The sequence below is a fragment of the Humulus lupulus genome, chromosome 1 (assembly GCF_963169125.1).
Source record: "Humulus lupulus chromosome 1, drHumLupu1.1, whole genome shotgun sequence".
NCBI lineage: Eukaryota > Viridiplantae > Streptophyta > Magnoliopsida > Rosales > Cannabaceae > Humulus > Humulus lupulus.
In genome coordinates, this window is record NC_084793.1 from 227,914,360 (window position 1) to 227,930,456 (window position 16,097).

The window sequence follows — 16,097 nt, forward strand, 5'->3', positions numbered from 1 at the left end:
GGCATATGACCTATACAACTAACAAGCCCCAAATAGATTATGGGCATATGACTTGCTTAGCTTGCAAGAACCCACTAACCTAATGGGCATATGACTTGTTTAGTTTATGGGACCCCAAGTAATAATGGCCATTATAGTATGTATGTGACATAAGTGTTATGGTATGTTTTATGTTACGTTATGAAATTTATGTATATGGTCTATGTGTTAGGTTTTCCTTGCTGGGCATTAGACTCATTCCTTTATTTTTTTAGTGTGATGCAGGAAACTAGATACGGAGGCAGAAGGATTCTTGGAAGCTTGGCATGTGTGTTGCGGATGAACAGACTGAGTGGACTGCGTGTCGATCGAGGATGAAGTTATTTATATTTAGTCTTTTAGATCATGTTTTTTCGCATTTAGTCTTTTAAACAATTGAATTAAAGTTTATGTTTTTCTTTTAAACAATGGGTACCCATGCCATATTTTCTATTATTATGTATTTGATACAATATTTTGAGATTTAATAAAGTTATATTATTTCTTATGTATCTTTCCCAAAATAGTAGTTATGTATAGTAGATCTAATGGTCCAAGGTCATAGAAATAGTTGGGTCATTACACCAATGCCCTTTCTCTTTGCAGTGAAAGCACTTACCTTTACCTTTACCTTTCTTGTTTTTCTTTTTCTTCCCCTTAGGCATCTGTGCATTTGGTTGTGCACTCGTCTTTGTAACCTTTGAAGGCTTGGGGTTGTTGTTTTGTCCATCTTTCCTCTTGTTTCCATCTTTCGTAGACGAAGTTTGGTTAGCTTCAGCCTTAGCTGGATCATCAGAAGTAGTAGTAGTTGTTGTCTTATTTTCTCCTCCCTTACTTGGTCCACCCATGATAGACTAAAAATTCTGAAGCTCATTCATGAGTTGCGTCAGACAATAGTTGAGTTTATTCAACACATAGTTGGTGGTGAATGGAAGGAAAGCTAGAGAGACATTGTTGAGGATTAAGCCGACTTCAGTTTCCTCATCTATTATTGCTCCATGCAGTTCAGCTTCTTGAAAGTAGTTTGTCATTTTGATCAGATGATCGCGAACATGTTGAGATGGTGCCATCCGAGCATTGACATATTTATTGGTGGCCTCAAAATGAGTTTGTGCTAACTTGGCACCAAACATGTCTTTGAGCTGATCCATGATTTCGTAGGCCATCTCGAAATTATCCATCTTTGTCTTGAGAGTGTCGACCATACTAGTCAACATGTAGTGTCGTGCCTTGTTATTAGTCGCCTACCGATGCTCATATTTATCTCTTCCAGACTTAGGAGCTCCTTCAATTAGAATTTCTGGGGATTCCTCAGTCATGACGAACTCGGTGTTTTAACCAATCAACATTATGTTGATATTCTGCTTCCACTTTAGGAAGTTTTCTCCAATGAGTTTCTCCATCGAAAGTTGAGAAAGGATGGGAGTAGACCCAGCCATACTTAAAACTACCGATTATCAATAAAATAGAAATCAATCACTTTTTCTCAATAAAACTTCTATTTAGACAAATTTCAAGAACTATCACAACATATACCATAAATATGTAAGATATGGAAAAAATATCAAAATAATCATATCTCTATTTCTTTAGGTTTTTAACAATTCTATGATATCGTTGTCCTGGTTGGCGAGAGTCAAAAAATATCATTAGTTAAATAGAGTTGTAAACTCATTTAATAATGGACACCATTATTAACAACCTACTATTCGATCAAAATAAGAAACACAAAATTTCTTATTTTTTGAGCTAGACCCACAATTTCGATAATAAATAGATTTAGTCCTAGTAGTCACCATTGGAGTGAGTCTAGTAGAATTTGACCTATAATTATCTATCTTTTAAATTTAACCTTGTCAAAATAACTAATGAACACTTTCAGTAGGGGGAGGAATCAAAGTGTCTCGAGGCCCCATAAACTATTGACCTTGTTAAACCAACGGTAGAGATCGAATATAATTCTTAAAATAAGCTCAATATAAAAATAGTATTTTTTTATTTTTTTTCAAAAATTAATGACTATGCTTCTCCAAAATATTATAAGATTAAAATTTTAAAACCAAAGTCCTATAATTTCCTATTAATTATAAAGTGTCACATTGAAACAAATTTCAATTAATTTAGAATTAATTTGTTGCTAATCAATATTTAGGTTTAACTAATATAATGAACCTATACAATTAAGTCTCACTAAGGCAAAAGGGCCTTAACAATTGGGCTTGTATGGAGGAGGGCTGGGTCCAGTATGTCGTTCCCACTACTATGGCCCTCATACTTCCATACAAGGTCCAAAAGACAGGAATTTAAATCTTCATTTTATTAATTGATTAGACCCACTATAGTCATGTAAAGCAAATGGACCTTCACAAGTGGAACTACCCACAAGAGAGGAATTTAAACTTTACATTTTCTAATGGGCCCAAATAAAACCTATCATTTTATGAATACTTTATTTGGCCAAATCCATATATTAAGCAAACATATGGGCCACTATATGCATCTAAGCCCAATTGCAAAAATACCACATATAGTGCAAATAGACATGTTATAATTGGATGTGCCTAATCATGTTACTATATGTGCAAGTCTATGAGTTTATGCAAAACTACCATAATTTATTTCATTTGAAAAAAATACCACAATTACTTTTCTAGAATTTATCCAAGATTCGAATTAATTAAAATTTTCAAAATCTAAATAAGTCAATTTAAATGAAATTTATCAACAATTAACCAAAGTTAATTTAAATTTCATTTATCACCAATCAACTTAGTTTATGTTATTTTCAAAAATATTAATATTATTTAAATAGGATTTATCAACAATTAACCAAAGTTAATTTAAATTTCATTTATTAAAAAATATTTTATTAATTGATTTGAAAAACGATATTTTTAAAAATTTAACCAATTATAAATTTTTAAAACAAATATCATATGCTATTTTTGAAAATATATCTTAAACAGTTAAAAAAATTCAAATATCTATAAAAATATCTAGCAACAAAATTTCAAATTTCAAATTATTTAAATATTAAAATTTATAGAATAATCAGTATTATTATTTTCAAATAAAAGATTTGAAAAAATATCAAGTATTTAAAAAATATCTATAATATATGATAACTTAATTCTAATATTTTAATATATTAAATATTTAAAATTAATAAGTTAACCTATTTTTAAATTTGAATTTGAATCTTTGTAGAAAATATCTATATTTTAAAAGATCAAACAACAAAAATATCGTATTTTAAAAAAGATATTTTTAAATTATAGAAAAGATATGATATTTTTATATTAATCTATTAAAAAATACATTCAAAAATCAAATTTTACAAAAAATTTATTGCAGGGCGCGACCATGGGACCAATCTAGGCATTTTTTGCATCCTGGCCGCGGCCATGGGTTAATTGTGGTCGCTGCCAGTGAAAATTGGTGGTCTCGGCCACTGTCCGAAAGAAAAAAAATTAATAAAATTTGTGTTATTTTTCAACCCAAAAACGTTTTCTAAACAATTTTTACCATGTTTTACATCAAACAAAGCATTATATAAAAATTGTTTGCAAAGAAAATACAACAAAATAACCCAAATTTGCTAATAATAACATAAGAATCAATATACTTCATAAAAACATGAAATCCATTCAATTACTCAACACATTAAATAATACAATTTTACCATGTTCATGCATGAAAATAAAGATTACCAAAGGCTCTGAGGCCAGTTATTGGGAAAACTTATTCAGGTGCTTGTTTATTTTCATGTAAATCTTAAATTAAACAAGTAATCATGAAAATAAAACATGTGAGCAAAATGATTGACCAAGTCAAAAATTGATTTCTATTCTTTTATTGATAATAATATGAGATTACAAAGAAATTGGGTTTTAATTAGGGCATAAAACCCCAACAGGGTATCCCTGGAAGATCCTCAGGAAACACTTCCAGAAATTTGCACTCCACTGCTACCTCAGTTGGATGTAGCTTAGACTCCCTATCCTTGTCTATTACGTTTGCCAAGTAACTGATACATCCATCATCCAGTAATTTCCTAGCCTTCAAGGTGGAGATTATAGCGAAATTCTTCTTGCGGGTTGTGCCTTGGAACATGAACGGTTCTTCCCCATGTGGGTTAAAAGTCACCTTTCTTCATTTTCAATTCACCACCGCCCCTATTTGGTTAGCCAATCCATACCAAAAATAACATCGTACTCATGTAAATCTAAAACTAGCAAATCCACGGTCAACTCCCGACCTTCTACCTAGACTGGTACGGCTCTAACCTAAGACCGTACCATCATATCCTCCCCCAAAAGTTAAGGACACACCACATACATTTTCCATAGGCTCAGGCTTTCTATCTATCTTATCAACATAAGATGCAAAAATAAAAGAATGAGATGCACCAGTATCCATCAATGGATATGCTGAGTTATTAGCCACAGGAAGCTGACCTAACACCATGTCGGAAGTCCCAGCTTCTTTATCACCCTGGATAAGTGCATAAACTCACGGTGCAGTTCCTATTAACTTTGGTTTGTCATTTCCTCCCTTCTTACCATGAGTCGGGCAGTGCCTAAAGAAATGACCCAGCTTTCCACAAGTGAAGCAGTTGTGGTTGTTGCACTCACCTGGGTGGCGCCGATTGCATTTGTTGCATTGCAGACAATAGTTGTTTTCTCTCTTTGGTTTCTTGTTGAAGTTCAAACTTTGGCTTGGTGGCTACATTCTTCTCTTATTATTTCCACCATTGGGAAACTGAGAGTTTCCTAGAGTATTGGTCTTCCCCACACTTCTATTGCCGCTGTATGCAAACCTTCTTGAAGGGTCGCTCTAGATACTAGAGTACCTTCCCCGGTCATTTGAGACATGTGCTCATTCTTCAACCCTGTAGGACTCTATCTTCTCTTGTGCCAGTCATGAGTCTTGGCGAATTTCTCACTCCACGACTTCATCTTAAGTATTCGGGCTGCTCTTCCCGATATCCACGAATTGAGCTATCTTTCTTTTCAACCCCTTCATGAATTTGTGTACCTAGTTGGCTTCAATGTTTACTAGGTCCGGAGCAAATCTTGAGAGTTGGTCAAATTTGCGCACGTACTCCTATATGCTAGATGACCCTTAGACTAGTTTGGCGAACTCAACTACCTTCCGATCTATGACTGTCTGGTTGTAGTACTTAGCATTCAACAAGGTCAGGAATTCTACCCATTCCATATGTGCAACATCACGCCCCTTCCTACCAATATCCCACTAGATGCGAGCGTCCTTCCTCAATATATACACAGCACAAATTACCTTTTCCCTCTCGATAGCTGCCATAAAATCAAAGATTCTCTCCAGCATGTTGATGCATTCTTCTGCCACCAGGGGGTCCAAACTCCCTTCGAACACATGAGGGTTTTGCTTGCTAAAACGTTTTCAAATCAGTTTCGGCTGTTCTGTTCTAGAAGCATCTGTTGGTTGATTTGCTCCCACTAGTAGGTCTTCTTGCGCTGGGAATTCCTATTGTTTGGGAACGTCTTCTGGGGTTGCTGGGGGTGCGGGGTTGTGTGGCGCTTTTGGAAATCTTTGCATTAATGCCTCGAACATCTGAGTGTTCATGTAGAGTCCTTCTCAAATCCTCTATCTGAGTTGCCAAATTTGGTTCCAGCTGTACCCTTTGTCCTCGGCCTCTCTCGCGGCCTCGACCCCTTCCTCTGCCTTGGCCACGATCTACCTCTTAGTCAATGGCTGCTCTCTCAGCTTGGTCTGCTAGGTTCACAGCTTGACCTCCCTTGGCTCAGGTGTTAGGCACCATCGTGAATTTCTATACAACAATGTATAGTAGGGAAGAATACTAAACTAGCATTAAATGAGCATACGAGTTTTGCTCAATCACAAGAAAGAAGAACCATAATCACTACAAGAAAAAATGCTTTTAATAACACCGAAAATGTGTTATCAAAACATACGATAACACTTTCTGATGTGTTAAGACCGACTATGTTATCGTAGGTCAGGGTACTTTACATAACACTTTATCAGTCTTATACAGATCTGTTATTGTACTGTCAACGATAACACAATTTATGTGTTATTTTAATATATAGATAAGTGTTGAATTATGTTATTTATAGTTGATTATATAACACTTTTTTTGTGTTATACTACACTTTAGTATAACACTTTTTTTGTGTTATACTACACTTTAGTATAACACATAACACATTATTTGTGTTATATAATGAAGTTTGCATAACATAATTCTTTGCATAAAAAATGTTATTGTAATATATATTATAACTCAATTTTCATATTATTGTTATATTTAGATATATTTAAATTCTCATTATATAATTTATTTATATAGCACCAATTTATTCTATTATATTTTAATTTTTTTTATATAATTAAAATTAGCTTTTTAATATATACTAGCATCATCAAATGAACTTGATTTTCAAATAACAAAAAGTAAGAACATTCTACATTGAATTAACAATCCACAATTTAGTTTAAAACATTCAACACTGTCATCAACAACAAAATATTCTTTAAGTATTCAAGGAGTCTAAAAGTTACTACTTTCAAGGAGTCTTCAGTATCCTTTTATACTTCGCTTGTCATATCTGCAAAATAAACAAAGAAATATTTTATTGTTATTATCGAGCATCACAAATTACTTCAAGAAAAATGCTATGGAAATTATATCCAAGAAAGGACACCACATACAAAATAATTGATTCACAACTACACCAAAGCAAACAAAGAAACCAAACACTAAATTATAAGACATTAGTTATTTTTTGAGTATGAAAATGTACCTCTTGGAATAACTTTTTTAGAAGGCCATGCAACTGTGGAACCAACTGCTTCTTGTATTGTAAGCATCGCATGATTAGGACGAAATAAGTAAGATTCTGGTACAATAGCAACATCAACCCATACTCGCATAAAGTTTGGTCCAAGAGGCTTTCCATGTACAGTTATCTTTGGATCACTAGAATCCCAACGACCTTCAGCAACAATTGCATCTTCCCAGTCAAGCAAGTAGCAAGCATTCTTCCCTTCTGTAAAGTTATGTCTTTTTTCTAGTGCAATACTCTACCAAATTTATTTTAAAGACAATATATTAGTTTCTGTAATTGTTCTTCTAAAATGAAAATTTAAAACAATAACAACTTTTATAATTTACCTTAGGGGACTGAATATTGTTTGACTGCGGTACATTGCGAGACTGTCCTTCACTTGGTGTCACTTTACCACCAACCTAAATATAAAACCAAGATAAGTTTCATTGGAAGAAAAGAAAACTAAGATTTATAAGTGCAAGATAGAAATACCACCCAAGTGTTCTTTAAGTAGATTCATCATTTCAGTCATTTTGAGCTTCATATTATGTTGCTCTTCTTCTAACTTGGAGATCTTGCTATTACACATATTAACAACAGTTAGCTTTGACCCTGTTACGCCTCTTCCTTGTCCGATTAAACGAGCAAATTTTGGGTTACCAAACAATTTCGTCAAGGCATCCTCATCAGCGTTGTCTGTAGTTCCAGATTTTGGGTCTTCAAGGAGAATCTCATTCAATGAACCCTGCATATAAATTAGTATAACTAATGTATGCATTATGGAAAATAAGTAAAAATTCACAAAAATTAAATGACTAATACTCACAAAAATATCAGATGCCGTTGGGTTTACAGGTTCACCATTCTTCTTGGTATGGGCTCTCTGAAAAGCATCGATTCTAGATATTTTACCATCCTCATTTTCTTTCTTCTACACAATACATCAATAGAGATTATAAAATAGAGACTACAATAATGGAAGCAAAAATACAAATAGTATAAAACTTAATTATTACCATATCATCAATTGTTCGAGCATATCCTCTTCGACTTAAGGTGTGTGGAACATCTTTCTTTCTTCATTCTTGGTATTTGGCCCTTATATCCTATTTAATAAATAAGTAAAAGAGGCATAACTATATTAAATTTAACACCAACAGAGATAAAAGAGGCAGCAACATCACTTCTTACATCATATTTCTTACCAAATGTTCTTTACTAATTTTTTTGGCAACAAATGCTCTCCATTCTACATCACTTTTTATGCAATCCGGCTTTAAGGCTAGTCGTTCACTCTCATTTTTTGCATTGATAATATCCTTTACAAGTCTAGATTTCCCAGCTCTCCATAGTTCTGCCATCATTTCAAAGCACATCTTTTTTTGCCAATCATCATGTAAGTCATATTGTACCTACAATAGAATATAGAATAACATATTATATGTTTAAGTGTAGAGCTGAATATATATAAAAAAATACACTCATAGAACTTGTAATTCTACCTGAATAGATGCCCAAAGAACATCTCTCATCATTGGTGAAACTTTCCTCCAATCTGAAATAGTGTAAGGAGCAACCTCTCGCACAAGAGCGCCCACAAAAGAAGAAAATTGCACTGAGTTAGTACCAATTGGTTGCCCTTTTTCATTCCAATTTATTATCCTTAAGTCATTGTTCCTCTTGGTAAGATTTGCCAATAGAGTTTTTCCCCTTGTCTTCTTGGCTAAGTTCATTACATTCGCATCTACATCTTGAGGTATTTCTTCAATCTCAGTTTGATTTGCCACATCAGTTGTTTTTTGTAATCTAACAGATTTTCTAAGAGGTTGTTCAAGTTCTATCTCAGCCACTTCTTCACATTCTGCATCAGGCACTTCTTCACATTGTGCAACATCCCCTTCAAATTCTACACCAACCCTTTCCACATCAGCTATCTCTTCATGTTCCTCCCTTACTCCCTTTTCACAAACACTATCAACTACCTTATCTACTTCATAATTAAGAGATCGTTTAGTTTTTGAACTTCCAAGTGACATCTCCATGTCTTCCACATCATCATTTGGATCTAGCTCTGTATCATAGACCATACGACGAGCTGCTTCTCTAGTACTAAGAGCAGGTGGTGAATCAATTACAACTCTAACAGGTGCAGAAAACCTACGAAGAGCACTCTTTTTCTTTAAAACAGGGCTTCCAAGCAACATATCGTCACAATCAGCTTGAGTCTTCAATGATGCTTTTCGCTTTTTGGCCACAAGATTGCATAAAGCACCTGGACGAAGGTGTTTTTTTGGAGATCTTCGTAATGTACTCATTTTTCAAGTTGAAATTGCTGCAATATAAAAATAAAGATAAAATAGTATATAAATCAGAAATGCAGATCACCAAAGAGTAATAAACATACACCAAAACCATAAAACCAGAATTATTTCATTCAAATTAAAATAAAATCATAAAGTTCAACGTAGAGAGTAATAAAACCACATTTGTTTCATTCAACAAAAGAGTAATAATATACCAAAATTACATACAAAAAGTGTAAGCAGATTTGTTTCATTCAAAGTACATAAGAGACAACAGGAAACTCAATTTTCTTCATTGGATTCAAGTCCAAAACACCCTCTATTTGAATCCTTTAAAGCTATATACCAATTACTTGACTCATTCACCCTTGCATAAAAAGCTTTTTTCACTTGTGAAGCTAATACAAATGGATCCCTAATGGATTGAGCTTGTCCTATATTAAATTTACAAGCGTATAGAACTCCGACTTCTTAACACCCATTCGAATATTCGCTCAATCACACCAAAACAATGGCACCTTAAAAGTACGATAATCAAGCATAATTATATCCTTGATAACACCAAAATACTCTTCTTTATCATTCAATTGCCCACTGTCATGTGCTTCCAAGTATACACCGCTGTTTTGAGTTGTTTTTTCAGCTCCTTTTTTATGGAATCGAATTCCATTAATCATGTACCCTTTGTAAGAAGTGACACCGCGACTTGGACCTTCAGCCAATTGAGCTAACATGTCATCTATTTTGTTCATGTTAGAAATCTGAAAATAAAAATATACTTGTAAGAAATTTGTACACTAAAACAAAACGTAAACTTTTATCTTGGCAATAGAATACAACATTTTCATAAAACCATAACGGGAACCGTTCAGAATGTCGATTCCATAATAACAAAGTTTGATTGTTATTCAGATTTGAGTGTCTTTCTTTCAGCTCATCCATATGGACATTGAGAAATGGTTCTACAATATCCGAGTTAAAGAACACATACCGATGCGCTACTGCCAAGTTCAATCGGTCAAGCTCAAAGCACTTTGCTGCTGATAGTGGATTTTCTTCTAGTAATGTACTATCTTGATTATCATTTTTCTTTAAAAATGTTTCACAAAATCATACACATTCAACAGCAAGATAGCGATTTGCAATACATCCTTCTGGCCGTGCATAGTTTGCTACAAATCCTTTGAATACTTTCATATATCTCTCAAAATGGTACATCCATCGAAATTGCACCGGACCACAAAGTCTAACTTCTCGTGCTAAATGAACAACCAAGTGAATCATTGGATCAAAGAAAGAAGGAGGGAAATATTCTTCTAGTTGACAAAGAATTTCAAAGGCTTCTAGTTCCAATTTCATAATTTCCTCCTTATCATCCACACGTTGACACAATCCATGGAAAAACTTAGAGAGCCGAAGAATTGTCTCTCTACAACCTTCTTCCATTAAACCCCTTATAGCAATAGGCAATAGTTGTTGCATAATCACATGACAATCATGAGACTTAAGTCCTGTCCGTTTCTGTTTCTCCACATCTACATAGTTTCTAATGTTAGAGCTATATCCATAAGGCAATTTCAAGTCAAATAGCCTCTCACAAAGCAACTTCTTATCAGATTTTGATAGAGTATAAGCTGCAGCAGAAAGACGAGTAACACCATTTTCTTCATACGGATGGAGATGAGGCATAATGCCCATCTCTGTCAAATCTAATCTCGAGTTGTAGTGATCTTTAGATTTTCCTTTGCAATCGAGCAATGTGTTAAGTATGCTTTCACAAACATTCTTTTCAACATGCATAACATCAAGGTTATGACGAACAACTAATATTTCCCAATAAGGCAGCCTAAAAAAATAGAATGCTTCTTCCAGATTTGTTCTGTGTCTATACCACGACTCCTCTTTTTTCCCTTTCCAAAGTCATTAGTCACTTTGCTTAACTGCTCAGCTACTTCAACACCTGTCAATATAATTAGACATTGTGGTGCTCTTTCTCTTGCCCTAGCTGTTGTATCTTTCTTCTTTCTGTAACGGTGTTCTTGTGGTAGAAATTGAATATGATTGCAAAATGACATTTTTTATCTATGCTTCAACCAAACAACATTTGAGTGCTCGCCACAAACAGGACAACCATACTTTCCTTTAGTCGCACATCCAGCTAAGTTTCCATAAGCTGGAAAATCATTTATGGTCCATAGAAACATGGCCCTTAAATTAAAAAACTTCTTTGTAGAAATATCATATGTATAAACACCATTCCATAATTCAAGTAACTCATCAATTAAGGGCTCTAAGTAAACATCTATGTCATTCCTGGGTTGTTTAGGTCCAGGAATCAACATAGATAGAAAAGTAAATTCATCCTTCATGCACAACGCAGGTGGCAGATTATATACAATGAGCACTATAGGCCAACGACTATATGTAGAACTCATATTTTTGTAAGGATTGATCCCATCAGCAGCAAGTCCTAATCGAAGGTTGTTAGGTTCAAGTTGAAAATCTGGCCATCTCTCATAAACTGCATCCCAAGCCTCTGAATCTACCGGGTGCCACATTTTCCCGTCTGTTCTTTTATTGGTTGAATGCCATTTTAAGCTTAAAGTCATCTCTTCTTTTCTAAACATCCTTTGAAACCTTGGTATAATAGGAAAATATCTCAACAATTTTGCAGGCTGCCCTTGTAGAATCTCTTTTGTCTGTTCGTTTTGCTTCCATCTTGGATATTGACAAGTGGACATACTTGGGCATCAGCATTCTCTTTTGTATACAAAAAACAATCGTTGACACAAGCGTGGATATGCTTATAGCTCAGATTAAATATCTTTAGAAACTTTTTAACTGCATACATTGATGTCAGTAGGAGATTATCTTTCGGCAACATTTCTTTGATCATCTCCATCATCTCACTAAAGCCAACATTTGAGATTCCATGCTTTGTTTTTAGATTATACAACCTAACGATAAACGAAATTTTTGTATACTTTGAACAACCTTCATACAATGGAGATTCAGCATCCGCTAATAGACTCTGAAAATCAGCATCATTGTTATCGTCACCAAAATCATTGGCGTTACTTGAAAATACTCCCGCTGCCCGAAATAAATCATATTCAAAACTTGTGTTTTTCGTACTGCGTTGGACTGGATCTTCCCCATGATGAAACCATGTTTTGTAAGATTGGTCCATGCCCCACAAAACTAAGTGTTCGACAACTTCGTGTGAAATTTGATGTCTTAGATTGTGACATTTGTTGCATGGACAAAGAATCTTGGCTGGAAATCCAAGATTCGTCATGGCTGTCTTAACAAACTCAATAGCTTTTTGCTCATATTCCACCATCGCTCTACAATTTTAGAGCATACGTCAATAATCAAGCACTAACACTTAAACTTATATCCAAAATAAACTATATGATTTTGGTTACTAACCTGTTAATATGGATCCAACTTTTATCCATCTCCAATGAATTTGTATTTGATGTTGTTCTCTTACTAAAATCTTGTTTTTTGTCTGGGTCTAAAAACTGTTAGGCAAGACAATCACATTATTTGCGGTTGTAATATCAGGGTCATGACAAGGTCATTCACACACATGCTTTTAAAAGAAAACATGCCTTGGTTGAATTTCAGTATATTTGGGTTATTGAAGTTTAAAGCTTTATCTACTGGACTTGATTCACAGTGTTAACCTTGTATTTTTTTTTTCAATGGTGCTTTTGTAAGAAATATTTCTGTCCCTACTTAAAGATTATTTGCCGCCTAATTGAGTTTTGGTGCATCTTTCTAGGTTTATTCAGGTGGAATTGTTGAAACAGAAATTGTTAGAAAACAACAAGGAGATTTTTTTTTAATCTCTTCAAATTAGATCATGCATATCAGTATATCACTACAGTTCCTTCCACTTTGAGTGAACTATCTTAAACTTGTCCATGATTATCACCCAAAAGTTTTCATCCCTCATTGGGTGGTTGGTATGATTAATTTTAAAGCTTATGCAAATGACAAATATCAACAAAGCATACAACAAAACTTTATGCTAGATAAAACTATAAACAAAGTGTCTTACATCAAATAAATGTTAGACTATATATTACTCTGTTTATTGTGAATTAGTTTTGAGTTGAAACTCCTCTATAAATCTTAATCGAGTACATTTAACTTAGTCCTATATATAAAAATAAAAATGTGTAATATATTCAAGAAAAATTATAGAAAATAAATAAAGTCAAGTTAGCTAGTACTGTATGCTAAATACAGATTGCTAAAAGAATTAGAAAAATCAGAAAACTCATCATGTCAGCACTGATTGCTAGCTATACGTGGCTCATTTAGTAGCTGGCTTCCATGCCATTATATAAGATTAAAATTATAATTTTTTTGGAGTTATCCTCTCTATTTTATTAGTTCTTTAAACAAGAACCACGAAAATACACCTGTTTGTTATGTGCCTTGTCTTGAATTTTTTGCCAATCAATTTACAGTACTTCTCAATTGCAATTGAATTTTTTACCAATCAATTTACGAAAATACACATGTTTGTTATGTGCCTGCAATTAACTATCATTTCTGGTTTGAACAAGTGCTGTCATCTTTACTGATATATATACTGGTTTCATATAAAGGAACGTTCTATTTTGGAATCATAGTTTCAACTAATCTATTTTCACACTTTTTTGTGTCTTTTTTCATGATCTTTCTCCTTTGGTGATTGTTGTGTGCATTCTGTTTTTGCTGATGCCAGAGGAAAAGTTGGACCTAAATTTCCCATCTGAATAAAATAGGACTTTAGAGGCTGCTAATACCAGTGTTTTAGCATGCTGATCAGACTCCAACACCCCAAAACGATAACAAAGGTTAGTTATCTATTGCTGTTGTGCATTGTTTTCACCCAATACTTAATGTTGCTGTTGTGCATTATGGTCTAATCATTGCCACGGTGTTAAATGCATTTTATGATTGTTATTTTTAGTATTGTTTTTCAACTTCTTCTTTAGCAAATGTTACAAAGTAGAAAAATGAAAAAAAAAAAAAAGAAAAAAAAAGTGAGGACTCTTTTGTTAATTAGAGGAGGTTTAATGATTGTATTTGATCTAAATTTTTCATTTTATTTTCATCTCATACATACAGGAATAAGAAAGCTCCATCAGTGCAGAGTAATGAATTGACTTTTTTCCATTGGGAGAGTTTCCTGAGGGGGAGATCTAAAACTATAAAAAAGAGTAAGTATGCACTATTTCTATACTGTATCAGTTTTACAAAAAATGCTATATTATATATAGTGTAGCTTTCTTTGGGAGGGTTTAATTGCATCAATACAATTAGCCATCTAATTTAGAGTGGAAAAATCCTTAGTATTTTTCATGGTTTATGACATTTTCTTCGTTCTTGCTACTTTTTATTTGGGATGATTCATTGAGAATGTTATCTGCATCCCTCTCCACCCTATTTTTCCTTCTTTTTTCCTCATTAAAGTTGGTAATGTTTTCAGTAACTTATGGATTTTAGCTTGGGTTTTGTTTACTGTTAACTAGGTTAGGAAACACATTAGAAGCATTTTGAAGCTTGGAATGTTGATGAATAATATATGTGAGATGTCAGAAAACACAGTTTGCATTTTTATTATAATCAATTTGATAGTATTTTAAGTCTAAAAACAAAACAAAAAAGATCTTCTCAACCTCTTTAGTAAGTGTTTTTTTTTCTTTCCTTTGAAGGAAGCTTGTTGAAATCATTTTGTAATCAAAAGCAAGAAAACTTGGAGTGTGGTGTGTGAAGACAAGAGAGATTAGATTGTTGTGAGTTCTGGGATTTCTTTGTACAGGGAAGTGAGAATATTATAGAAGAGGGTGACACCATTGTTTTGTACTACCATTACAGATTAGTGCAGAGGAGAAGAACCAGCTCTATATATATCTTGGTGTTCACATTATATTATTGTTCTAATATTCTCTAGTTCAATTAATATTTGTTACTTACTGTTCGAATTATATCTAATCTATACATATGGAAATAATGAAAACAATATGACTAAATGAAAAATTTAATCTATACACATAATGAAAAATCTAATCTATACATATAAAAGCTTACCTAACCATCTATCAATACCAAGTCAAAAAATTCAAACAACACACAATAAGTTTTCTTCCTTATATCACCGCAGCACACAAACAAATTTTCCAGAACCTACTTCTCTAATACACACAAGTTTTCAACCTTCCGTTATCACCGCAGCACACAATTTTAATCTCAGAACCTACTTTTCTATTGATGAATATTTAAGATATTCAAACTCCTCTAACATTTTTAAGATATTAATAATAAGAGTTAAAAGAACAAATTCTGTACCTCTTGCAAATTACCTTTGCAATGCTCCTTGCCAATTCGATCCCCAACCTAAAGAATATAATCAATACTTAAAAGATTAATACAAAATTTAAATTTGTCAATAGATATTAAACAAGCATGTATGATAAACTAACATAGATTACAGAAAAGACATGTATGATACCAACAAATCAGTCTCTTACATGAAACTAGTTAGAGTAGAAGCTGAAAACGAGTTATTAGTTCAAGTCATAATAAATACAACACAAAGGGTCACCTTAGTTTGATTCCTTTAGGCGTGTATTATTTGGCTCTGAAGAGAGGAGAAGAGGCAGCTGAGGAAGAAGAAGTTAATGTCAGACTACAAATTATTTACACTTTGAGTGTGCATGTGCGGTCCAAGAACTAAAGCAATAGAGAGTCACATATATACATAAGTTGATTGGTGGAGAGTACTAAAAAACAAAACGTGCATGCAGCATATACTTAAAATAATCGCATTAAGATAGTAGTAGTAGTGAAACTAATAATAATAATATTTAACGAAAAAATACAAAAAAAGAAAAAAGTTAAAACGTGCATAAAGAATTTTTCATGGAGTTGGTACATG